This window comes from Marmota flaviventris, chromosome 2 (assembly GCF_047511675.1).
Source record: "Marmota flaviventris isolate mMarFla1 chromosome 2, mMarFla1.hap1, whole genome shotgun sequence".
In the NCBI taxonomy this organism is placed as follows: Eukaryota; Metazoa; Chordata; class Mammalia; order Rodentia; family Sciuridae; genus Marmota; species Marmota flaviventris.
The window spans coordinates 187,421,422-187,448,937 of NC_092499.1; the positions used below are offsets into that span (position 1 = coordinate 187,421,422).

Sequence of the window (27,516 nt, forward strand, 5' to 3'; positions counted from 1 at the left end):
TCAGTCACGCCCACACACGGTGGCCACAGGGTGGCTAGAGCTGAAGTCACTCCAGGAGGCAGAGTTAGGGCAACCTAAGAGCTGTATCTCCTCTGAACATGAGTATCTTTGTCTATATTTGGAGCTAGAACTCCCTACTCACCATAAGGGGTTTGCTCCCCACCTTTTTTACTGGTGTGTTATAATTATACATATTAAAGGGATTTGTTGTTACATATTCGTGCATGCACAGAACGTAACAATATAATTTAACCAATATCATCCCCAGCACTTCCCCCTTCCTCCCTGACTCCCACACCATTGCACCATTTCTCTAAGGATCTCCCTTTGATTGGTTTTATTTTTATTTGTTCTTTTTTAGTTATACATGACAGTAGAGTCTATTTTGACATATTTATACAAACAGGGAGTATATCTTATTCTAATTAGGATCCCAATCCTGTGGATGTACAGATGTGGAGATTCACTGGGGTGTATTTATATATGTACATAAGAAAGTTATGTCAAATTTGTTCCACTGTCTTTCCTATTCCTAGCCCTCTCCCTGCCCTATGAGGTTTTAAGAATTAAGGGAATGGATAACATATAGGAAGCCTTTCTACAAAGTAGACAATCTATAAATATGTACAAGAGAAACATTACAGTGTGCAGCTCTTTGGAAGAAACACGGAATAAAAACCTAAGAAGTTAGTTAACTGGAACCTCTGCAGGTAAAATAAGAAAAAATAACACCCTGTGAACTTGGGGAGCCACTGTTCCAAGAGATTCCACCTGGAGTCTTGCATTCAGTACAGGGACCCCCACATTAGAGGACAGCATATAAAAGCAGGGTACATGAGAGCAAGCTATCAAGCCCCTGAAGAAATGGGAGAACCAAATGGATGATGTTCAGGAGGAATGGGAAAGTAAAACCCCTAAGCACTTAACAGAGTACCAGTGACAATATTAGGTGTCGTCTTCATATATATTTAAAATTTAATCTTCAGAGTGATGCTGGGAGATAGAAGACACTCATTTTCCTTAAAGATTGAATGACTTTCCTTGGACCCCTTGGACACAAAGAGACCAGATTCTAACTTTAAAGTTTATGCTATTATTACTATTTGCACAAAACATAAGTACTATTTCCAAACATTAAAGCAGGTACCATAGAGAAAGAATTGGTCCTCTTTTTTTGAGTGGCTTAGACAAATGACATGGTTATTTCCAGAGCCCCTGAATCACTCCCCGGATCCAAGCCTTTTGCCTTTGGCTCTGCAGTTCCTCTCAGGAGAAGCAGAGAATGTGTCTCCACCTGTAGACACTGGCCTTCACCAGGTATTCAATTTGGTCAACAGGATGTTAATAGAAGGATTCAAGCAGAGGCTTCCAATGTGCTTGACCTCTTGGACTACTGCCACCTTCCATGAGAAGAATGTGCCCCAGGTGGCCACTGCCCTTCTCAGCTGGTGATCAAGAAAACACACACATGGAGAAGACCTGAACTCAATGGTGAAGAGCCAAGTCACAGCTAGAAGCACAGTCACGTGGCCCACAAGCCCAGCCCAGCCCAGCCCAGACAAGCCAACCCACAATGCATGCACAGATCCAGGAACACAAGAATAAATGCTCACTGTCTTTCGTTCATTGTCCTCTTGGATTGTTATCCAGCACGACTGTAGCAACAGCTAATTGACAGGGCAGGCTCAGGGCTACACCATGAGGAGGCACATCTTAGTTCAACAAGTGAAGGGCTTTCTAATGAGTGAAGCTAGTGCAAATGGGATCCACCTTCCAGAGACAACATGAGCCCCCGTCACCACAGGTGGCTGAACACAGCCTAGACCACTGAGACACTGCCTAAGGAAACTTCACAAGCCACGTGGAAGGCTGAGCAATGGGACTTAGAGTCTTGCGATTCTACAAAATAAACTTATCATAAAATTCAGTGGACAAGCTCAAGTGATTCTGGGATGAATGTTTCCACCTAAAAATTCATCATTGCTTTGAAATCTCCTCTTAACCAGTGAAACCTTCATGCAGAATGAATCCTTATCCCCAGTCCAGGTGAGCTAGCTACTTCAATAGCAAGAAAGCACCTCATTCTTTCATCCTAATACCAGAAAGACCAACAACTCCCTGTATATTAGTTCTGAGAAATCTGTACCTTGTTGGGGTTCTAGAAGGTAACAAATGTTCTCCTCTGAGTTCTGAATTAATTTAGATGGACACAGGAGAGAAGACTGAGTTGGAAACCTCAATATTATTACTCACAAAGCTGCATTAAAGAAATGTCCTATACTTGAGGCCAATCTAGGCTTCCTGCATTTCTCCCCTCTGAGCTAGTGTTCAGAGCAGCAGTAACTGATGCTGACCAGATTCCTAGGGCCAGAGCTGTCTCACTGGGATGTCTGCCTAAGCCAGCTAGGTGCGCACATACCAAAAAGAAGCCAACATGAAACAAGGTGACAAGGACAGAGAAACCTGAATTAATTGCTATCAAATTTTTACCATCTGGTCAATGCGAAAATTCATGCACCTCGTGGGGTATTAGCCACCGGATGTGCATCAAATGTCTCCAAGAGAGTGAAGGGTCCTTATGGCTTGGTAGTAACTTATGTGTCCTGTCACATGTCATCTAGATTATCTAATTATCATAACCTCCCAGCAAAACAGTAAAGAAGAAACCACTGAAGGGGGAATTGAGGCTCAGAGACAAGCCTGCTGGTCTAAATCCCATAGGGGTCCTTGGAGTCGAGTCATGACACACAAGGCTCACCAAGGGTGGGTGACTGCTCCTGCCAGCAAGCAGCAGCATGTCTCCCAGTAGGGAAGTTGGCCTGAGAAGCCAGGTGTGCCTGTTCTCTCCAGTGTGGATCCCGTGGTTCTCACATGCACACTTTAGCTCCCATCTCCTGCCAATTCACACCAGCTGCAAAAGCATCCTCGGCTTCTTACGATCCACAGCGGAGAGACCTTGGAAGGCTTTCCTTCCACCAGCTCATGTTCCATTTCTTTACATCCCAGCCTCAGTAGCAGGATGGGCTCACTAAGGAGGTGGAGTTGGCCCCTCCCTATGAGGGTTCCCACACAGCCATCCCACTGGGAGTCAGACAAGGGGCGTGAGTGTGATGTGTGCCTCTTCCAGGCCTGGTCCATGAAAGCCTCCTGCCTCCCTCCCCCACACTCCATCCTTCATCTTCTTGTCTCTCAGACGATGGCCTTTGGCTCAGCAGCCTCAGCATCACCTAGGGGCTTGTAAGAAATGAGAATCTCAGCCCTACCCCAAGCCTGTTAAAACTGAATTACATTTCATCAAAGTCCCCAGGTGATCTGTATGCACATTAAAGTGTGAGAATCACTGGTCCTTCCTCTTTTCCCATCTCCAGATGAATGTTCAGGATTTCAGGAGCCAGAGGAGGAAGGGAAGAGCCATATTGAAAGGAGTCAGGTTCCCTGAAAGACAGGGCCATCTAACTATCAGGAACTCTCATCCTAGACGTTAAATAAAGAAGTCACTGATATTTTGAAGTTGACTCTCTCTACAGCTTGCATTATCATTATGATTTGGCACTGTGGTAGAGTCGCTGTTTCCTATGAGTCCCTTAATTTAAGGCGATAAGATGTGAAACAGTTACAAAGCAAATCTGCAAGATGCTGAAAATGGGGACATCATTAAGAGCAGGAACCCTGGGTGGCAGCCTGGGAGGCATTCAAAATAGCAAGAGTGGCATGTGCTAAGGCTCCGAATCAGGAAGCTAAGTAAGCAGCCAGCAATGCGAGTGTAGTGTTTTAGGGGAGGTGGGATGGGACTTCTGTGGCCCCTCCACCTGTAGCCAGCTTTCCAGAGGTCTGGCCACACCCTCCAGAAGCAGAAAGCCCTGTCTCCAAATTGAGCAGTCTGCCATTTCAGGGACTGCTCGGGAGCGAAAGCCCTTGTACAGCAGTGGCTCAGTGGGGCCCTCTTTGATCAACAGGTTGGCATAATTAATATCATCCCCGGGCTGTCAGTTTCCTGGAGATCAAAAATGAGCCGGTCATTACGCCAAGATCAGTCAAAAACAAGAAAGAGGAAGACTGTAAATACATTCTTTTCCCTTCGCCTTAAAAAAAAAAAAATCCACTAACGTGATAAGGAACATAAAACAGCATTAGTTTCTTCATAGTTATTATACATAACACTGAAAACTATGGAATTAAACCAGGAAGTACTCTCTGGCTGGCCATAAATTCTGCATTTTTCCCCTCCGTGCATAATAACGTCCTGATAAGCGCCCCGTTACTGATGTGTGCGCGACACAGTTCCCCTTTTTGGAAGCAAAACGCTTCTCTGTAGCAGATGGTGGCTATTGTGTTTACACATGAGCACCTCAGGATTGCATTTCCTCACGTCGGCAGTAAAAAGAAAGTCCTAATTGAGTTTTTAATGGCTTTGCACATTGTTCATTAAGATTACATGAGTGTGCTCAGGCGACTGGCAGCTGAGGGCCTGGAGCTCTGAGAACGCGGAACCGTCGCTGCAGACAGGTGGCCCCGCCAGCTTCCAGCACCAGGACCTGCATGGATTTGGTGGGCCCCAAATGCTACCGAGAGCCAAGCAGCTGTGGTGGCATGGAGCAAGGGAGTCCTGGATCCTCAGTCAAGAACACTGGCTTTCAGTCCCAACTCACAGTTGCGTGATTTTGAGCAATACAACTTCTTGAGCCTCAATGTCCTCAGGTGCGAAATGGGATCATGAAAGACACACATTGGAATTTTGGTTCATTTCAGTAAATATTAAATGAAAAACAGCAGTTGACTCAACAAATGTTTATTTTATAATAAGTGGTGAGCAGCAGATGACAATGGCCCAAAGCAGCTTACAACAGCTAGTATTTCCTGAGGTCTCTGCTTGCCAGGCATTGATGTTGTTTTTAGCCACTGAATTTGTGCTGATTTGTTACAGCAGCAATAGGAAACTCATACACACTCCGAACATCCTATGCACTTCCACACTATTAAGATTTTGCTCAGGGGATGCCCTTCCTGAAACCTGTGTTCCTCAGCCCAAACTACTTAAGTGCCACTTATTCTGTGTGGCTGTCACTAATGCTCAGAGACCAGCTATTCCCTATACCTCACAGTGCATGCTTCCATTATTGCTATTTTAGACAAGGCCTAATTTAAAAGCCCATATGATGAAAATTAAGCTGTCTGGTTGCAAAAAGATAAAAAGGCAAGGGGCACAGAAGCATCAAAAGACATGACGAACTGTCAAGTAAGAAAATGTATGTGCAAAAGAACTACTTAGAGCAACCAGTATTACCATGAAAATGAATAATCATTAAGCCAATCAAAAACACAACAATAAACCAATAGCCATAGTAACAAACACATCATTCAACATTATCCATAATATCTGTGAAAGCAATCTAATTACCATGTATCCAAAAAAAAAAAGGGAAAGAAATATGCTTCTTTTTTAATACACCATAAAAGGGGGGAGGTGTTAATTACAGCTTAATGGATACATAATAACTATTTAAAATGAGGAAAATAGATCCTGAAATTTCAAAGGAGCTGAACATGGTGAACATTTTGTCAGTCAGTTTGTGTGAACGAATAATGAGTATTTCTATAATCATTCATTCAGACCAATAAGTTGGGGTCTAAGCATTTCATATGCAAATTTGTTAAGGCAATTTTCCAAGATTATCTGATAATCCACGTAGGTGTGGATAATGCAGGTTAAAACTGGGATGAAACTCAGGGGACAGCACTGATGGAAGAGCTCAACGCAGAGCCAGCAGGGGCCCCTCTGCAGGCGAGCCTTTCTCCAGAAGCCAGAGACCCCACATCCTTCCCCCTTCCTGAGAAAAAGATGAAGGGGACAAAAGCACGAAATAAAGAAAGAAAAGAGAGGGGAGGAGAAGGAGAAAACAGAAGAGGGTATTAGCTTTTTTGTCACTGTGACCAGAGGACCTGACATAAGCACCTTGAAAAAGGGAAGATTTACTTTAGCCCCAGTTTCCGAGGGTTAAGTCCAGAGTTGGCTGACTCCATTGCTTTGGGCCTGAGGGTAAGACTAACATCGTGGCGGAAGAGGATGGGCTGGGTAGGGGCAAGCAGTCAGGTGATAGAGCTGGAAAACAGAGATAAAGAGAAAGGAAGGGGCCAAGGACAAGATAGAGCTCCCTGGGGGCATCCCCAGAGACCTGCTTCCTCCAGCTAAGCCCCACCACCCGTGAATTCCACCACCTCCCTCCCGGGGGAGCTATGGGTTTATCCACTGAAGAGTTCAAACCCTATGATCCCATCACTTCCTAAAAGCCCCACCTGTGAACCTTGCAACTCTGAGGGCCAGGTCCCAATGCAGAGTCTTTGGTGGACACTTCATATCCAAACCATAACAGAAGAGCAATGGAAAAGAAGAGGAGGAGGAGAGGAGGGAGAAGAAGAAAGAGGAAAGGAGATGCAGGAGGCAGGAACAGGGGACACAGTGAGGCAGAAGAAACGAGGTACAGTGGACAGAAAGTACACGGAGCCAGGAAGCACGAGAGAAGAGGAGGAAGATCAGGAAGATCAGGGACGACATGGAAACCGCTGCCAGCCTTTTAACAACTTGCATACCTTCACAGACAACAGCAACGATGACCAAAGAGAATTCCCTTCCACATTCTAATCCTTACCAAGATCTTGTCATGGAAGAGACCCAGCAACAATACTGGGTGACACTGAGCAGGCCTGCATTCTCCTCCTCTTTAACTCCATAGATGGCCTCCTCGATATGGCAACATAACACCTCGACATCCCAGGAGGGAAAAACAGACCTCATAGGAGGAAAAGCCGTAGAAAGAACTCGGATCCCTCAACTGTGAGGCAAAGCTTTCTTTGTCTGATTTTCTCTTTGTAGTTCACAAATCCCTGGGCAAGGTCAAGACTGAACTGAAGTCACTCTCCCTCAACTCCCTGCCCCTCCAGTGAAGCCATTTAGCCACATGGTGCCTCCGTGAGCAAGAATTCCCTGTTTCTCTACCTGTAAAACAGGTGTGCAGATAGAATGGCTCAAGTTCCTTCTGAAGCCAAGTCCCTGTCCCAGAGCTGTGGAGCTGTGGCCCCGGTGGGCTGGGCCATGGCTGCTCTGAGCTGGCATAGGCATGGCAAGCTGGGACTGAGGCAATCCAGGGCACACCAACCTATCACCCCGTGGTGGCTTCATCCATGTCTGGTGGGGACACCCGCTCCACACAGCACTACACCCTGAAACCCTTGAGCATCCATGATTCAAGGACCTCAAGTTTCCTCTTCCCACCAGTGGCAAGAAAATGGAAGTGGGACAGACCCCAATGGAAGCTCAGACTCAGGGTTAACAGCATTAGTACTTTTCCAGAACTCAATTAACATAAGTTTGGGCCAACAGTACTTTTCCAAATGCTGTTTAGCATACATTTGGACTAACAGCATTGGTACTTTTCCAAAGCCTGATCAGCATAAGTTTGGACCAATAGCATTGAGCCAAGTCCTACGCAAACCCCTAGACCACCACCCTCAGATGGCATCCCCCTGTGGGCACCCCCCTGGCCTCTCCAGAAGTTCTGTTTCTGTTCTTAACACTTGAATAAATCCTACTCCTTTCCCTCTTGCCTTCCATTGTCTCGTGAATCTTATTCTTCAGATTTGTGAGACAAGAACCCGGGAAGGAATTGGCAGTGAGCTGCTAGAGTCTGCTCCAACACGGGGGACGTGGCCCCCACTTAGAGCTACAACGCGCCACTCAATGCCTGTGGAGGAGAATCGGCTTTGCCATCTGTGACTCCCGAAGCTGAAGCTGGTAGGTATCCCCTGCTGTGCAGCTGCTGGCACTAAAGCAGGCTTTTTGGGCTACAGAGGCCTGCAGCTTGCCGGCTCCACCCACCCACAGAAGCAGAGAAGGCAGTTCAGTCTCAAACTTCAGTTTCATTTCTAGCTGTAGAAGTCCACATTTCCAAGACTTTACAATCATATGTAGCCACTGTGTGGTAGGAAGGAGCGCTGGCTTGGATCTTCTACCTACCTCCTTCTACAGAAGGGGCGGGGAACAGAGACCTTTGTCCTGTGTTCTTCCTGAAGGAATACCACATCTTCTATGTTCCCACAGAGGTCCCCTCTCTCTATAACAAACCTGCTCCTCATAGCAATAATGGCAAACACACGCTCCCAAGATTTACTTATATTCACTGAATCCAATATCAGCCCTACAAAATAGTCACTAGCATTATCCTCCTCTTCCCAATGAGAAACTGAGACACAGAGAGATGAAGTAACTTTCTCAAAGCCACACAGCTAGGAGCAGGACCCAGATTTCAACCCAGGAAGTTCCAAGTATCATTTAGCTCCTAGCCTCTATGCCGCGAGTATTTGGTGGCAAGGAATGATCACAAATTGGCCTTGCCCTGGGGAGCTGGTGCAGGTTGGAAGAGGGGCAGAGAGTGGGAGGAAAGAACAAACATCAAATCCGTTGGCAAGGCCACTGCCATATTAAGAGCAGAGGGAACTACAGGGCTGCTGGGACACTGTCAGGCCCCAAATTGTTCCTGACATTCATTGGGCTGAGTCCTTTGCTTCTACAGCTCAAAATTGAAATGACACGGAACTAAAATATATATTTTTTTTCAAATCTCCCAACTCTTCACACATCCGTTGGCATGATAATATTTTGATTAGTTACATTTATGCTCCAATTACACTCACAGAATGTTCAACTCTGTCTTATATATAGCCTGTTTGCCATGCTCCATAGAAAATACTGGATTATTACCTCGTATATTTGCAATGGGGAAAGACACAAATGGAAAGGGGGAGAAGGAGGCAAAAAAAAAAAAAAAACTCACACAAAACGAAGAGATGAGTAAGCCAGTTAAAATAGTGCTGTCTTGCCTTCGCATTACTAAATTGGGTCATTGCTATTATTTCTCCAGCTTTCAAATGCCAGGGCTCGGAGAGACGTGCGGCATCACAGTCCACTTTTCTGCTCACCTGCTGCTTTTATCAGCCCTAAAACAGCTGGGTCTGAAAGCAACCTGGTCACTGGTCATGGACCCAGAGAGTAGTGGCAAGGTCAAGGGTGCGGGGTTTGTGTTTCTATACACCCCCACCCACCCTTCTGGAAGAGGATCCATCTATTGCTCAAAGAGTCCCATAACCCTATCCAAGATGAAAAAAATCAGTAAATAAGGCTGGGAGCTACTCTGAGCTTTGCAGACCACCTGGCCTGGTGGTGCCAGGATGGGCTTCTCCCCAGGCACTCAGGACAGATTCCATGACACCATTTCCTTCTCCATCAGGAGAGCACGCTGAGGTGACTGCCCCACACTGCCTCATCCTGTGTCAGGTGGGCTGCTCAGCCCGTGGAGATCTGCTGAAGGTGGTCCCCAAATCCTCAAGCCGTGGGCTTCCCTTCTCCCATCACCTGTCCCTGAACCCCAAGTCTGCAGGTCCCTGCCGGCCCTCCCCAACACAGCACCCTGCATACAGACCAATCCCTCCATCTGTTTCCTCATGCAATCCCCCAGAACCAAGCACTCTGTGCATTTAACATAATCCATCCTAACTTCCAAGGTTACCAGGACACCTACTGTGTGTCTGACACTGTAGAAACACAGTCATCAACATGGGAAACTTGTTGTCTTTGCAGAAATCACAGAAAAGTTCAACGCAATCACAAGAATGGTGAAGTTTTAAAATAAGCCAAAGGGTATCTAACTTAGACTTGTTTGGGGGGAAGTAGGTATTAAAAAAAAAAAAAAAACTTGCTAGAGAAATAAACTCTATGCTGAGGCCTGAGGTTATGTAGGTGTCAGACAGATGAAGGGGCAAAAGAAAGAATGTTCTAGGCAGATAAAATATCCTGTTTCAAAGCCAAGAAGACAACGTCTATACTGTGGAAGAAGTAATTTGTAAATAGAGCAAGTGCTTTAGAGCCTCCTCCCTAAACTCCCACCCCCAAGTTTTTAGATGAGGAACTTAAAACTCAGAAAGGTGCAGTGAGTTGTTCAAAGTCACACAGCCACAAGATATCGTGCCAACTTTCAAACTGAGATGTGTCGAACTCCAAGGTCAGGGCTATTTTTTCTCTAAAGTAGTCACAAGACTGTAGCTGCACCAGAATCACCTGTAAGTCTTGTTTACGTTTGCTGGTTGCTGGGCCCCACCACCAATAGGTTTGGAGTATAAAAATTTGCACTTCTAGTAAGTTTCTAAGTAAAGTCAAGACAGCTGATCACGGGTTACATTTTGAGAACCCTCTTCTGGACCAGTTGGTCTCTAATTGCCTGATCCTGACAGGCCAGGAGCCCAGAAACTTGGGCAGATCAATAAGGGGTACTGCCCTCTTCCACGGCCACCACAATGCTCCCTGGCTTTAAGAGACCCCTCTTAGCCTGGGCCATGCCTTGCCCACCTCCCTCGGGGACAGGAGGCCTCTAGCCACAGGCCAGTAATCATGAAAGCTCTCTGCTGCCCCACCCCAGCAAGCCCCCTCCTCTGGTCTGAGCCTCTCTCTTCCATCATTGCTAATTACCAAGAATATCATTAGACACTTATTGACTCCCCCAATGTACTAGGGTCTGCATAGAAAATAGCACAATAATTATTCCTCCTCTTTTACCATCCTCTAAGGAGCTACAAGACTTTGACAGCTGTTATCCAATTAATCCTGACAGCTTATTTTTTTAATCTAAAGGTATTTTTTCCATGTAAGACAGGAAACACTTTTTTTTTTTCCTTTGAGTAAGAATGAGGGCAGAGAGAGGCCAAATAGCTTGGCCGGCATCACGGGGGTCATTTCTTCTCTCTTTCGTCCTGCAGGAAGCATAGAACAATGTAGGATAAGAGCATAGCTTCCCGATTCGGAGTGCCAGATCAAATCCCAGCTCTGTCACTTAACCTCTCGGAGCCTTGATTTCTTCATCTGTAAAATGGAGGTAAAGAAAGTAAAAGAAGTACCTGCCTCATAGGTTGTTATGAGGATCAAAGGTATTTTTATATCTTACATGCTGAGAATATTGCCAAACATATAGGAAGATCTGTGTGAATGTTAGGTGTCATGATCATTGGCAACAGGAACAGAGCCTCTGAGTCCTAGTGTGGATTTCTTAAGTAAGACATCTGACCATACAAATCAGTATGGTAAGGCAGGTCCACGTAGGCAGTGGCCTGGGGAGGCACCAGGAAGACATGGGACATTTCCCCCCAGTTGACCCCAAGGAACACCTCTCTGCAGTGGTTCTCCAAGTGGGTCCTGAACCAGCTGCAGCAGCATCTCCTGGGAACTTGCTCTAAAACAGCCCTCAGGCCCCAACCTAGACTGCCTGAAAGGACACTCTGGGCAGGGGCCAGCCCTCTGGGTGTAACAAGGCCTCCAGGCGAGGCTCATGAATGTTCAAGTTTGAGAACCATGTTTTTGGAAACAGGTTGCCGGATTCTGGGTCTATCTGCAAACATCAGCGTAACCTAGGGGCTCACGCCAGCTCCTGTCCACTGCTGTTCCTTTGTCCTGTGAAGGGACACGCTGCAACACGGGCCCAGAGCCTGTATTCTTGACCCCTACACTCCACTGCCTCTTGAAACTGCCTACCCACCCACACTTCCAGGAAGGACTCCATTCACCAGCCCCAAGGTCCAGCTGGGAGCTGGGAGTTCACGGCTGAGGAGGGACCAGGCTGCCCTGGAGTGTCAGAAGCAGGGAGAGAAGAACAGGGGGAGAAAGGACAACCAGAAATGGAGTCTCCCAGTCCTCCTTGAGACCTTGAAGCCACCAGGATGTCTCCATGGCTGTCACTGGGGGGTCCTGGCATCAAGTCCCTGAACCCCTGGACATCCTTCAGGACTTCATCCTGAAATTCTCATTCTCCCCCCACCCGCCCCGTCCTCCCTTCCTCATCCTGCCCCCAGACTCCCCACAGCAGAGCTGCTTTCCTGTTTCAGTCTTTCTTCTCCCATAGCTCATCCCCACCCCCTTCCTTGTCCCCTTTTCTACCAAAATCCCACTTTCTACTCCTCACCTTGACCACGATGCAGGCACCCACGGTCCCCAGCTACCCTCCCTCTTGTTACTGTCCACCCCCTTCCAGCCCAGCAGACCACTAAGGACAGCCACCCGTGGGCTGCACCCCAGCTCCATGGTGCAGCCTGGACCCAGATGGAAAAACGGGGCCCAACAGGATGAACCAGTGTTGCAGAGGCAGCTCTAACACGCAGCACTGGCCAGTGATTCACGTCCCAGCCCCGTACCCACAAACTGTCACAAACTGACTGGTGGCAAACAGCAGCTGACCCCCTCACAGTCCTGGAAGCCAGAAACCTGAGATCGACATGTCACCAGGGTGGGTTCCTTCTGAGGGCTGCAGGGGAATGTGCTGTATGCTTGTCCCTAGCTTCTGGTGGGGGGCTGACGATCTTGGTGTCCCTCAGCTTGCAGACACAGGGCCCCGTCCCTAGATCCCTGCTCTCAGATCGACATGGCGTTCTCCCTGGGTGCTTCCCCTTTGTATAAGGACCCCAGTGATTCCGGCTCACGGCCATACCCTCCCCCAGGGGGGCCTAGGAGAACTGTGAATGAGGCATGGAGGGGGCATGGTGTGATATTGTTTCAAATTAAAAAGTGCTACAGAGAGGGGAAAACAGAAAGGTTGAAGGCGGAGGCCATCACCCAGCACAGGGAGATGACCACACCCGTGTCCTGAAGCAGGTCTCATTTCCTGTTAGTGCTTTCTCAGGACTAGTGGCATTTCATGGTGCTTGTGGCCAAAGTTAGCAAACGTTTCCTGAGGAAGAGACTTCATGAGGGTGACAGTTTATCAAGGCCGTGTTTGCACTGAAGCTACTGTACCCGATGCGCCTGGGGCAGGAGCTGGCCCCCGTGCCATGGGGCTGCCGGCCGCAGATGTTCTGCTGTCCTATAGCAAGTGGACATTCCATGCCTGGTATCACACTCCAGGCACTGTTGCAGGCTCTGGGAATACAGATGGGAACAAAGCAGGCCAGACACTTAATCAGAGACAGTTTGTGAGATGAAGACTCTCCTCGGGAGCTTTGGAACGAGTTGAACAGGACGCCCGTAGATGCCGCCTGGGGAGGCCCGCTAGCCTTTTTATCCCATGATTTCCCCATTTCCAGTTCCTGATTGCAGCTCCTCTGTCAGTGCTCTGAAGTATTTCTGAAATGATGGTTTCCCCAGGCAGGATCTGTGAATGGTATACTTCCTGAGCCCTGCTTTTCCCATCCTACTACATGGCTTATAGATGGTGTGGCTCTGACTCAATTTCTTGAGTCTCAACCTGTTCCCTTCTAAGTCCCATGGACCAGTTCGAGTCCTGCTCTGCCCATCCAGCCAGAGGACCAGGCTTGTCCCTGGTCTGTCAGAGCCTCTCCTTGGGAAGCAGGTGGACAGGCACATCTCACACCCTGATTCCTAATGCACTGAAGATTCTCTGATCGTGTGGGTTTGGATTTGGAGACACAGCACGGCAACTAAGATGCAGGCTCTGGAGCCAGACTCCCACCACCAAACCCCAGCTCTGTCCTCTGTCTCCTCAAGGGCATTCCTGGGAAAATCACTTAGACTTTCTCTGTCTTTGTTTCTCAATCTGTAAAATGGAGATAATAAAAAGACCAACCTCTAAGGATGATCAGAATCCTTCACTGAGTTAATGTATGTCAGGGCTCAGAGCAGGGGCCCCCAAAAAAGACCAGAGAGGAAATATTTTAGGATTTGCAGCATATAAAGTTCTTGTCCTTGTCACAACAACTCAATTCTGCTCTTGGGACATGAGAGTCAGGGTAGACAGTAGATGCATGAATAGATGAGGCTGTGTTCTAGAAAGCCTTATAAAACAGGCAACAGAGGCAGCCCGGGTGCTACAGCTTGCCAACCCCTGGCCCAGAACAGCTCCAGCAGATGCCACGTTCTTAATAAACGTTAGCTATCACTATTAGTATGGACTATGATTAGATGCAGAAGGACGGTGGTGGGATCCTTGCCCACGCTTACTGTCTGATTCTCTGACATCGAGAACAGATGGTGTCCATGAAAACCCCTATCCTCAAAAGCATTCCCACCAGCCCACCTACAGCACCCCCTTGTGCAAACTACACCTTCCGGGATGCAAAGCGCAACCGTGCCCGCCTGCTAACTTCTGCCTGGTTATGTTTGTGAGTTTCAGCCTCCAGCAAGATGTAAAAAGAAAGGGTGGGAGGAACACAATGGAACCCCGAGTGCCCGAGAAAGTCCTGTTAGTGCTATAAAGGGTTGTCTGTCCCGTTTGAGGTTGGGACAGACCTCAGACCTCCTCTGGAGGGACAGGAAAGGGTTAGAGTCTCACCTTAACTTTGGGGCACAGTACAGGTAGTTGGTTCAATGTTTGTCTTGCATTATTCCAGTTAGCCCTAGGGCCAGGGACAATTCCCCCTGGTCATCAGTGATGTGGCCTTTTGCTTATGTAAGAGGCTAGAATTCCCAAAGGGTCTTGAAGTCCATTTCCACCATGGACTGTGAGCACCCAGAGTAGAGTTCTGAGCCCTGCACCTCTGTTGTGCCTACTATCTCCTTTCAAAAACACGGACCCAATCTTCTCTCCACTTCTCAGGATTTTCTGATTTTTATCCCCCCTTCACCACCTAAACCAAGGGTTGAGATACTCCCTGCTTCCTCCTTGTCTTGGCCAAAATTAGTAGATTAGGGCCCAGAGCCAAAACTCAGAGACAATGGTTGTGTGCCAAACTTCTCAACCTGTGTAGCGATTCTCGTTCCCCTGGCTTCCATCCCTTCTACCCCCATCCTATGCCATCAGCTGTTCCTGCACCAGCATGATGACATGGACCAGAGACGCAGATGCTGAGTGCAGGCTTCCTTCCCTTGAGGAGTTCCTGGTCTAAAGGGTCGAGGTGGCCCTTGTAGTGCACTGCACAGGTTCCTCTCAACAGAAGGTCGGGTTGCCCATCTGCTGGGCACTTCTGTCCACAGCCTCCAGCTGTCACTCCTCCAGAGATCGCCTCAGCTGCAGAGAGTAGCTTTGCTCCAGGTTTGCCATTCTCAAGGTGCTGCACATCCAGTGACCAACAGAGGCAGGGGCATAAAGGCTCGGCCACCCCTGCCCTTGGCCAACTCTAATGGTTCATTTTAGCCCCAGAGTCTCCCCTTGGACTTGGCCAAGGAGGTCCTCGGGTCTGCATCAAAGCTCAAATTATCCTCTATCTGCTCTCTGACCCTTCCACAGCTACTGGACCAGGGGCACATCCTCAAAAGCTTCCTAATAAACACTAACCTCCCTCTCCAACTCTGCTTCCCACAGAACCCAACTTCGTCCCAAAAATGAGGAGCAAATAATTGTCACGGGGGCTGGAAGGTGACATCTGCATTGGTTCTTAAAAGACATGGCAATATTCCGGGTAATGAAAAGGAACCGTCATCCAGGTAGAGGGAGAACAGCGCGAAAGGCCTGACAGATGACAGCACAAACTGAGACCCAGAACCATTCCCTTTCCTGGTCAGACTGCTGTGTGGGGACACGGGGCTGGTGTGGCAGGGGAGCCAAAGAGAAAGCCACATCCTTGATGGAGCTATCTACTGAGAGCCGAAGGATGGATTGTGTGTGTGTGTGTGTGTGTGTGTGTGTGTGCGCACCAGGGATTGACTACAAGGGCCTTAACCGCTGAGCCACACCCCCAGCCCTTTTCATTTTTTATTTAGAGACAGGGTCTCACCAAGTTACTTAGGGCCTTGCTAAGTTACTGAGGCTGGCTTTGAACTTGCGATCCTCCTGCCTCAGCCTCCCAAGCTGCTGCATTTACAGGCATGCACCACTGTGGGAAGGCTGAATGGATGTTTTTAAGAAGAAATGAGATAGGATAAAATACCCACTTCACAACAATCAACGTTTCTGCCAAGGTTCTGTTGGGAAAACAGGAACCACTCTGGATACTTCAAGTAGGTGGCTTTGTCACAGAATGACTCAGAAATGTACAACGCTGGAGGGCTGGGAGAATGAGTTAGGGATTTCCAGAAGAGGACCTCCTTAAGTCGAGGGATCACAGGATGACCACAGCTTTGGGTGCTTGGGTGGAGTCCCTGGACACTCAGCCAACAGAGGTGGAGACCTGTCTGCCCACTGCTGACCCCAGACACATGCCCTCAGCTGCTTTGCTGGGTCTTCTGCCTTCTAGATCCCTTGTTGGTTAATCTCACTGGGATCCTGCAGGCTAAGGTGTCCAGGAGATGCAGTTTCCAGGCTTTCTGTCTCATAGTCCAGGAGAGAGCATGGGATGGGGTGGTGGTTTCTGCATATCAATAAGCAACCTTGAGGAACCTGAGGGATGTAAGATGAGTTACCAAAGAAATGGCTGAATTTGGGGAATCAGTTGAGGGGCATCAGCAAACCTCTAGATAAGAGATGTTGGTGTCATCGTCACTGCCCAATTCTCTCCTAGGAACTGGAACCTACCTTGAGGCTGGGCAGTGAACATGAGCAGGACTGAGGAGGAAGAGTGATAGGGCCACCTGAAGAGTGTACTAAGGACACAGGTCTGTTCTGCCAGGTGGAATTACAGGTGAGTCTTGCCCCAGACAAAGATGGCTACTTCTTCCTCAATGGCCTCTGAATGAAAAGGGCAAGATGCAGCCTGATGGGGGCGGGGGGCACACACCTGTAATCCCTGCAGCTCAGGAGCCTGAGGCAGGAGGATGGCGAGTTCACAGTCAGCCTCAGCAGCTAAGTGAGACCCTAAGCAACTCAGTGAGTCCCTGTCTCTAAATAAACCATTAAAAAGGGCTGGTGTTGTGGCTCAGTGGTTAGTGCCTGGCCCTGTGTTCCATCCCTGGTGCAAAGAGTAAAATGTACCATGATGGAGGAGAGAGACTCAACCCTGAAGTTGGAGCCCTGACCTACCGTCCCTCCTCACCATTTCCCAGCTGAGTGTGTGACCTTCCTAGGGCTACCGTGACAGACACCTCAAACTCGATGGTTTAAGAAAACAGAAACTCATTCTCTCACAGTTCTAGAGGTCGAAGTCTGAACTGAGCCACGTGCTCTGGGAAGCCTGTAGGGGGATTCTTCCTGGTCAATTCCCGTCTCTCCTGGCTCCTGGTGCTCTGAATGACTGCATCACTCCACTCTCTGCCTCCATCTTCCCGTAGCTTTCTCCCTGACATCTCTGATTTCAAATCTCCCTCCGCCTTTCTCTTACAAAGAAAATGAGCACCGGATTGACGGGCCACCGTAAAGTCAGGGTGATCTCATCTTAAGATCCTTAACTCACTTTGATCTGCAAAAAACGTCCCCCCTCCAAATAAGGTCAAAGTGACAAGTCAGGAATTGGCACCTATCCTAATTGGGCCACAATTCAACACACTCCAACTCCACTGAGTGACCATGTGCATGTCACTCACCCTTAAGATGCAAATTCTGTACTAATAAACCAGGGGGTGAGAGAGGATGATAGCCTGGATGCTGAGGTGATTATGTAAGACAGAGCGAGTCAAAGCCCTGGCACAGTTGCAGGCACAGGGAAAGGCAGGATCCAGCATTTGCTGGGTCTGAATCAGGTCCAGGTCACAAGCACAGGAGGTCTCCCCGGACAGTCAGGGCTTGGGGGCTGACTCGGTTCCTGCAGGGCTAACGTGCAGCACTTGGCTCAGCCCACATCCAGGATAGCACGGGGCACCTCAAAAGCAGCTCCTGGCTCTAAAGCCCATGACTTGTGAAATAGCTCGGGTGCCCGCGGTCCCTCATCTGCTGAATGGGCAGGTTGTTTGGGATGGTTTCCAGAGCACTTCCAGGTCCCACAGTCTATGGTTTTAAGATTTTTTTCTAAAGTTTGGGCATTAGCTTCACTACAAGTAACTCATCCCACAAAACAAACATTGACCTAATCCACAAAGCAAGAGCCAGTTCCCCCAGGATCCCCCACAGTGGGTTTCAGGGCTGCTTCCTGATGGTCCCTGCCCCACCCAGCATGCGTCACAGTCACTGCCCTCTGCATCTAAGCTTGAGCCACACAGTTCCACCACTTTCAGACTGTGTGACTTAGGATACCTTTGTACTTTGTTTTTATTCCTGTATTCTTTTTTCAATTTTAGTCAATTAAAACTGTCAGGAAATAGGGAAAAAAAATAACCAACACTCACAGCTCCTCCACCTAGGACTAACCACTGTGAATGCCTTCTCCTATTTGCTTTGCCTTTTTATTTTTAAAGAAAGATCACTTGACTGTTATCTTGAAAATGATACATATTCATTTTGGAGAATTCAAGAAATGCAAAGAAGTACAAAGATTTGAGTTAAAAAAAAAAATCCCCCAGTCTCACCATCCTGAAATAGCTATCATTAACATATGGCAAACATCATTTTAAATATCTTGTGATACATACAGAGTCACAAGAATGGATGGATGATGGATGATGGACGGCTGTGTGGACAGAAGAATGAGTAGAAATAAATGCTATCCAATGTGGGAATCAAAGATTATAAGTTCCTTTAACATCTTTAAATATTTATTTGTTCTTAATGGTATTTAACAGTAGAAAAAAAGGAAATTAAAACAAACTTGAAGGAAATCTAGACCTTCAATCTAGACCTTTCTTCGCCAAGAGTTATTTATCAAAAGATCCCTTTAAGGTTAAAAATACAGATTGTGAAGAAATCATTAAGAGTTTGGAGTTAATTATGGAGTTTTTTTTTAATGATTTGTTTTAATTTTAGACACCGTTTAATGACTCCATGCTGTGAAAGATGGCATTGGTATTCTGACCTTTCTCTCAATTTCCTCTCCATCTCCCAAGTTCTGCATTTGTTGTACCGCCGGGGTCTACAACCTTCATATCTTGATCTATATACTGTAATTGCCCGAGTTGTTTATTGTCGGTTCTGTATTTATGTGGATTCACTCCTCATCATCAGTCCTGATGCCATAAACACTGTGTTAGTTCCTCTCTTCATCTGTTATTTTTATTCACTCTTAATTAATTGGAATTTGTGATTAAATATTTTTCCAAGATCTCATGGATGGTATGTGGCTTGAGTACATTCATTCTTGGTGACCACTGCTTGCCGCCTAGGATATTTTTGAGCTATGTCTTCTTCCCTTCAAGTCTTTTGGAAATCACTCCTTAGTTGTCTGAAACGGAGAATGTTATAGAGAAGTCTGAGGTCAGCCTGACTTTTTTTTTTCCCCCCTCCTTCTGGACAACGTTCTTGTTTCTAGAAAATGGAGGGATTCTGGCCGTGGAAATGTACAGGGAAGTGTTCCCCTGGTGAGAAAACTCCTGGGGTTGGCTGGGGGGGGAGCGGGGACAGGCACCCTGCTTCCCACCCTTAGAATGCCCTGTAATCTCTCTTAGGATCTAGTAATATAGCTAATAAATGTGCAATGTCTAGCTGGTATGGCAATGCCCTGAGATTCCTCTGTGTTAGAGCCTCATCAAGCCTCCGCCTTGATTGCAGGCACAATGCTCCTGGGAATAGAAGAACCTGTTTGCTAGATAACTACGATGTTTCACCAAGCTCCGGTGCCCCTGCAGCTGCCCGCCTAACAGTAACTTCAGATAATGGACTTTCTTAAGAACAGCACAAAGCTCCTAACACTGCATATTGTCACTGTGAAATGTAACTGCAGAATAAGCAACCTTAGTGATGCTCTAAACAACAATGTGGTCATGGTACTAATCACCTAATGTAACCTACTGGGATAAATAAGGTGGCTGCTTGGACAGAGAGCCACTCTGACACCTTCCCTGACTCTGCACCTTGTCTCTGTCTCCTCTTTATTATTGTTATTATTTACAAGAAAACTGGGCAATTCTTTGTTTATTCCAAGGTTTAACAGTTTAACTAAGGTAATTCATAGGGTCCAGCATTCTGAACCAAATTTTCATAAATATATTATCCTTTTACTACTATCATTCTTCTAAAATACATATGATTTGCCATTTTGATCATTTCCAAATGAACAATGTAACAGTATTAATTACTCTCACAGTATTATGCAAATGTCACTCTTCTAAACCGATTATATATGAAGATAAATTCTATAAGTAGTGAGCAATAATTCTACCTTCTCCCCTCCCCAAACTGATAACCTCAAATCCACTTTCTGTCTTCACATATTTGCATATTCTAGATATTTCTTGAAAGTGGAATCCTATTGTCAAAATAACAGACAATAACAAGTGTTACAAGGATATGGAGAAACTAGAACCCTCATACATTGCTGCAGGCTGGTAAAATGGTATAGCTTTTTGCAACAAATTGTCTTTTGATCTTCAAATTTATTTATTTGTTTCAGAGTATTTTTTTCCTGTTCTGTTCAGAGGTGGGGTAACATAATTCTACCCTTTTGAATCCCAGTATGCTATATACACTATGTGGTTAACCTTAGGCAAATTACTCAATTATGTCTTCCGTCTCCTCATCTGTAAATTGGGAATATTAAAAGTACCCACCTCGAACTGTCAATAAAAATAAATTAATACATGCAGACCTCTAAAAAATGTCTCATGCATAGTTCACTCAAAATAGATATGTTCCATTAAGTCAATATAGATTATGTTCTTTAATTAATTTATTTTAATTATGTATATATGACAGCAGGATGTATTTTGATTCATTGTACATAACTGCAACACAACTTTTCATTTCTCTGATTGTACACAACGTAGCATCACACCATACCTGCAATCATACATGTACCTAGGTAACAATGTCTATCACAGTCCACCATCTTTCCTTCTCCCATACCCCCTCCTCACCCCACCATCCCCTTTGCTCAAAGTTCCTCCATTTTTTCCCATACCCTTCCCCATTATGGATCAGCATCCATTTATCAGAGAGAACATTTGGCCTTTGGTTTGGGGGGATTGGCTTACTTCACTTAGCATGATATTCTCCAACTCCATCCATTTACTTGCAAATACAATAATTTTATTTTCTTTCAATGCTGAGTAATATTCCATTGTGTATATATATACCATAGTTTCTTTATCCATTCATCTCTTAAAGGACATCTAAGTTGTTTCCACAGCTTAGCTATTGTGGATTGAACTGCTATAAACATGGATGTGGCTGTGTTACTACAGTATGCTGATTTTAAGCCCTTTGGGTGTAGACCAAGGAGTGGGATAGCTGGGCCAAATGGTAGTTCCATTCCAAGTTTTCTAAGGCATCTCCATACTGATTTCCAGAGTGGTTGCACCAATTGGCAGTTTGCCTTTTCCCCCACATCCTTGCCAACACTTATTGTTGTATTCTTGATAACTGCCATTTTGACTGGTGTGAGATGAAATCTTAGTTTTGATTTGCATTTCTCTAATTACTAGAAATGTTGAACACTTTTTCATATATTTTTTAATGCCTATCCAAGAGCATAGGAGATCTTTCCAAATTATTTAAGGTCTTCTTCAATTTATTTCTTTAGTGTTCTGTAGTTTTCATTGTAGAGGTCTTTTACCTTTTTTGCTAATTTGATTCCCAAGTTGTTTTTTTTTTTTTTTTTTGAGGCTATTTTGTGAATGGGGTAGTTTTCCTCATTTCTCTTTCAAAGGATTCATCATTGATGTAGAGAAATGCATTTGATTTATGGGTATTGATTTTATGTCCTGCTATTTTGCTGACTTCATTAGTAGGTTATGTTTTAAGACATATTTAAATAAGTCAAAGGCTCTGTGTACAGGTGCCTTCATAGCATGTATCTGCAGATCTTTATCAATCGTGGACCAGCTTCTTTTCTCCTGAGTTCATGTTCACTTCCGACCTCCAGCACTCTCGCCTGGTCCGTGTGCTCGCCAAGAATCTCCACTATACCTTTTCCCCAGAAGCGTATGTTCTCTCCCATCTTTCTTTTGTTTAATTTTTTTCCAATATGAATTCTTCTGTGGGGTCTTTAATCCTGCTCATGTCCAGGGCTTCCCATTGGCCCTGTTGGTCTCATTCTGTTCCTACGCTGCCTCGTCCTTGGACTCTCCCTTTATGGACTTGACGGTTGGTGGAGTAGAGCAGGTGTGAATGAGCTCCCTCTGCTCCCTAATTCCAGTTCCTTTCTAGGTTAGACTCTTGGCTCTTGCATGTTATGGCCCTGCTTGATCCCTTTCGTTCCTCCTTTTCCTCCTTCCTTCTTTCCTTCCTTCCTGTCTTTGGTTTGTATGTGCGCCCAAGCTTTGGTAGCTTCTCTTCCTTCTTGCTCCTCCTGTGTGGATCCCCTCAAGGGGTTCCATCCTGGCGTTCTATTTGCCATGAAGCACAGGGGATGCCAGAGGCTCTTCCCACCATATCAGGGGGCAGTTCATTTTCTTCTTGGATCTGAAGTTTGGAGACTGAGAATTCTTTGCTTCGCCTGATTTACACCGCCCACTGGATTCACAGGGCACAGGAAGGCGAGGGTCAGTCTCTGTTCGACGAGGAGGCATCCCCCTTCCTCCTTCCTGGATTCTGTGGAACCTCCCCTACTCGGATCCACTCCACCTATCTGCAGGCACTTACTCTTCCTGTGGGGAGATGCACTTCATTTTTGCATAATTCATTCCATTAGGAGACAGTCCTGAAGCCTTTCTTACTACTAGAGAGAGTTGACCACCTCTTTAATTTTCTTGCTTTGGTGTTTCAATTCCCCACCTGCCCCAGGTCCTTTTCCTGTATTCCTCAATCAGATGAGGAAAAGGACAGTGTTTCCCACTCGGTTCATTTCCTCTAGACATCTGAGTGCTGATGAAGAATTCAGGGTTTTCTTGCTAATTTGCTTTTGGGAATGCAAGGAGAAAATGAATCAGAAGCCTGGCTCTCTCTCTCTCTCTACAGCACTCTAGCATATTCTGTTTCTTTCCTGCTTACCAGTATTTAAAGTTTGTATTTGGGGCTGAATGTGTAGCTCAGTGGCAGAGTGCTGGCCTAGTATGTGCAAGGTCCTGGCTTCCATCCCCAGCTCTGCAAATGAAACAAAATAAGGCTCGTCTTTCTTTTCTTTCTCTTGTTTAGACGCTATGGCGAATCGTATTTATCTACATTTTCTTGTATCTGGGTATGCTCAATTTATTAGGTATTTGGCAAGAGGAATTCTGTACTGCAGTTTCTGTCAGTGATCTCAACTTGAATATCTGAGTCAGACTTCCCGCATGTACGTCGGGATGATAATAATTATAGTACTGAACTCACGGAATTTTTTTTTAGGAGTACTAAACTAGATAATATATGTAAATTGATTTGCAAGCTCCCAAATTCTACGGGAAGAGTAAGTTTTCAATATATGTAGTTGTGAATGAATAACGTTACTCTACAACAATGAACTTGGTTATCTAATTCACAGGATCCTGAAATATAAGCCCTTGATGGAATCCAGGAATGAGAGAGCCTGTTCCCCTTATTTTACACATCAGGAAACAAATGTCATGGCCGCCCTCTTGGGGGCCAGGTTTTATCGGCAGGCACACAGAAATCCTTTGGGATCTGACAGAAAGCTTGTCACTCACAAGAAATCTTCTTGAGAACAAACCTTATTCGGAAAGAGGAAATATATTTATTAATATCTTAGGAAGTGCTACCTGTCAGTGGCCTTGTTGTTAATAACAACATGGGTTCAAATATGCAAACTTGTGGGTAGAGTTTGGGAGCAAAGCTTAATTGTGTTCCATCATTGAGAGGAAAAAATAACAGAAGAGATCAAAGGGATAGAGCAAGCTAGGCCAAAGGCACAGACTGGGATAGAGGGCTGGCCTAAGTGGCTATCTGCTTCCCAAATGGATTTTAGAAGGTTCACACAATCCTGGTATCAAGATCAAACTAAAAGAGGCACAAAAATTTAAATATTTTAGTCCAAAATAACAAATTGATTATCCATAGTTATCTCCTAGGACACCTGTAAATAATCATAAGTGGATTTTAAAAAGCGTTTAAGATCACAAAAAACAGTGGAGACAAGAAGGGTCTCTGCAGACAAGACTTGAACCCGGGTACCTTGAATCACACAGGCCTCAAGAGCTTCACAGGCTCTTTCATAGGAAGTTACATAAGAATGTAGTCATGTTTAGACGGAAATATTTATTTCATTGTGCTCTGTTTCAATTCATTTTAACACTAGCCTTATACAAAACTCCCAAAATAAGTTTTGGGAAGCAATTAAAAAAAAAAACCTTTGTAGGTTTGAGACTAGGATTAAAATAAAAAACAAAACACTTCCTTGTTGGACTTTAGCCACGGAGACTAACTGTGAAAAGACATCTCAGAGGGTGGACATGAAGAGGATCCTGCACAATTTGAACAGTTGGGCAGGTGGCACCGGAAGTAAGGAGCACCTCTTAGGAAAGAAGAGCACTTGATAGTACAGATGGCACAATAGAAATAAATGGCAGAATGTGAACCAGAGAGAGAACCCATTCAGCCTTGATGGGAGAGGCAGCCTCCATCCAGAGATACAGAAGGTGCCCCCAAGTCCAGCAGAAAACAAAATGGGGTCCTAGGACACTGTGGCATTTCAGTGACACTCTGCACGGTCATAATAAGGTGAGAGAGAGCTACACGACGTTTAGAATCACTAAACTAATCAATCATGAAAAGCAAGAAGAGTTACAGAGAAAAATCTATAGAGATTCCCAGCCTTGGCCACAAGACAGGAAGGACAAACTCGACAATGGAAAAGGAGAAGAGGGAGGGGGAGGAGTACAACGGCCTCCTCACCTAATCCGGAGGTGGACTTCGCCATGGGTCCTGGAACAAGAAGTGGAGGCAGCGGAAGCCCTGAATTTGTGAAGATCATCAGTGGAGAGTACGAGATGTAACTGTAAAGGAGGCAGAGGTGATTGAACAGGGCAAGTCCTCATTTCTCTCAACAGAAAACCAAGAGACAGTGTTTTAAGTTGATAAGTCAAGAAAAGCACTTGAAGCCAATTATTTACACATGTAGAGACAACCACTGGAAGAAACAGAAATAGAAACGCATGACCTGTGCGGGTGGGATCAGAGAGTCACAGAAACCAGGCAGCATGTGGAAGTTTTGCAGGAGAAGCAGATTAGAGCTAGTTCATCTCTTCACCCTGTATTTGTTGTTATTGTTCTTGCTGTTGTTGTTGTTTTGGTTTGGTTTAACAAAACTTTCACAGGAAGGACAGGAGAGGAAATGCAAAATACTGAGGAATAATATTGGCCAAATTATATTGCTAGGTTGTAGGCATGTAGATATGTAACAACAAATTCCGTCATTATATACAACCAAAAAGCTCCAATTGAAAATATGTCTATGTAAATAAAAGCACATTCTGTGTTAGGGTCTGTAAACAAGTCAAGATGGTGCTTGGCATTTTGCCAGAGGGAGTGGTTTGTGAAGTAACGCCAGCGAGCCATTAAGTGTGGAGATTCCTTATTGGTTGACTGCTGTATCTAGTTTATGTTAATTAAGATAAGCTGTGTGGAATGTATATATACCCCTCCTGTCCTACAATAAACGGCTCCCACTCCTGCTGTATCAATCTACACAAGTTGTTCATCACCCCCCCTGGTTATTTTGCTGCAGCCGGAGTGCAGCAATTCTGAACATTTCTTATCTTTCATTTAATTTTTAAAACTTGAGGGTGACATGGTGGCAATTGCCTGTAACCCTGGCTATTCAGGAGTCTGAGGCAGGAGGATCATAAGTTTGAGGACAGCATAGGAAATTTAGTGGGTCCCTCAGCAATTTGGTGGAAACCTGCCTCAAAATAAAAAATTTAAAATGACTGAGGATGTCGCTCTGTGATAAAGTGCTGTGTTCAATCCCCGGTACAGAAAACAAACAAAAATAAACAAAAACTTTTATTACAATTTCTTGAAAATAAAATTAAATCTAAAAATGGTAGAACAATCTTACCTATAAATATGAATGCACCAAAAAATGCTCCCTGAATTAAGTTAATCAAGACAGGAGAAAGAAATATATGTATATTCAGAAACAACATACTTATTCCAGAATGTAAATACTGTTTGAAATGCATTTTTACATGTTACTGTTTTAGCAGGAAAAAAAAGGTAAGAAAAAGAACCCCCAATCTGCTCTTTCTAGGTAAACTCCTTTCTATGTTTTTAGCCTTTAAAACGTTAGTATTCTTCACACTGAAGACACAACCTGAGAAAATTGGATGTCCTTCTGAAACCAAAAAAAAAAACATCATGTATAAGAGTCAAAAACTGAAGTTATTGCCATTAAATTCAGCAATGAAATAAGTTTATACCTATATTATTTAACCTCAATTTGCAAATTCTGAGCAATGATATTTAAAAGGGATGAACAGAAGAATGTAAATGAGAAGAATTTTATGTAATTACAAAAGATTCTTTTGCCTGATGATCTGTTTGAATACCTAGAAATCCAAGCAACCACTCAAGATGAGTTCAGTAAGGTGAGTAGTTAAAACATAAATAGATAAAACACAACAGCTTTCTTATATAGCAGCAATAACCACTTGGAAACTCTAACAGGAAATAAATTAAATCACAATAGTGACAAATACCTAGAAATCAACTTTAGCAGAGATGTGCGAGGGCCAGATGAAGAATCCCATAAAAATTTACTGAAGGACATAAAAGAATCTTTGAAAAAGTGAAGCTGGATGTTAATGATGCTGAATCTGAAGACGCAACAAAGTCAAGATGGGAATGCTCACAGAAAAAATTGGTACAGTATTTGCAATGCAAATAAAACTCAAAAGAGTTTTCTGGAACTTGACCAGATAATTCTAAAGATTGCCTGAAAGGAGACACAAAGAGAGACATTTTTGTTCAGCAAAATGTGATGAGAAGAGGATGTCATGTCAAGTTTTAAATGCCTGGCAAAGCTACAATAATTACAGAAGTGCTGTACTGACAGACAGACAGACAGACCGACCAATGAGACCAAGAAGAAGGAACATCAACAGGCCCTAAAAGAGAATGTGTTGGATGAGAAAGGTCTCACTTCAAATGAGCAGAGAAAGGCTAGACTACCTAGGGATCTGGGATACTGGTTAGCAATTTAGAAAACAATGAATTTAAGATTCCACATGATGAATCAAATATTAATTAGTTTGTTCATTAATAAATATAAAGAAGAACATGAAGAACAAAAATATGAAATCACTTCATATGTAGAAAAAAATAAAGAATAATTATCTCTTTGGGGGGTAAAGACTTAACTTTTAAAGCCCAAAGCAAAAACAAACAAACAAACAAAAAAGTTATGAAGGTTTTTAACAATGGACACTGTAAAAATCAAAACTATTCATCAGAAACAATAAAAATTCTGAAAGCAAATAAAAAGTGGGAAAACATATTTTCATATAAGCAGAGAAAGATAAATAGACTTAATCCATAAAAGATCTTCTAAACATATGTGGGGAATTTTGAAACGTTCATGAACAGATACTTGGCAGAGGACACACATAAAATACATTCAGTGGCACAAGAAAGAAAATCCAAATCAATATGATGCAGCGTTATTTCCTCTTATCAGATTAGAAAAGATTTTAAAGTGGTGATGATTCCTAGTGGAAGGAAGTGTTCAGCAAATAGTCACCTGCTTCTTGGACTACAAGGT

General features: G+C 44.8%; 1 protein-coding gene across 2 annotated transcripts in view; it reads right to left on the reverse strand.

The window, feature by feature from the left end:
* The window catches only part of Ptprt (protein tyrosine phosphatase receptor type T), a 1,048,660-nt gene that overhangs the window by 712,625 nt on the left and 308,519 nt on the right, over positions 1 to 27,516 (reverse strand). The window lies entirely within an intron of this gene.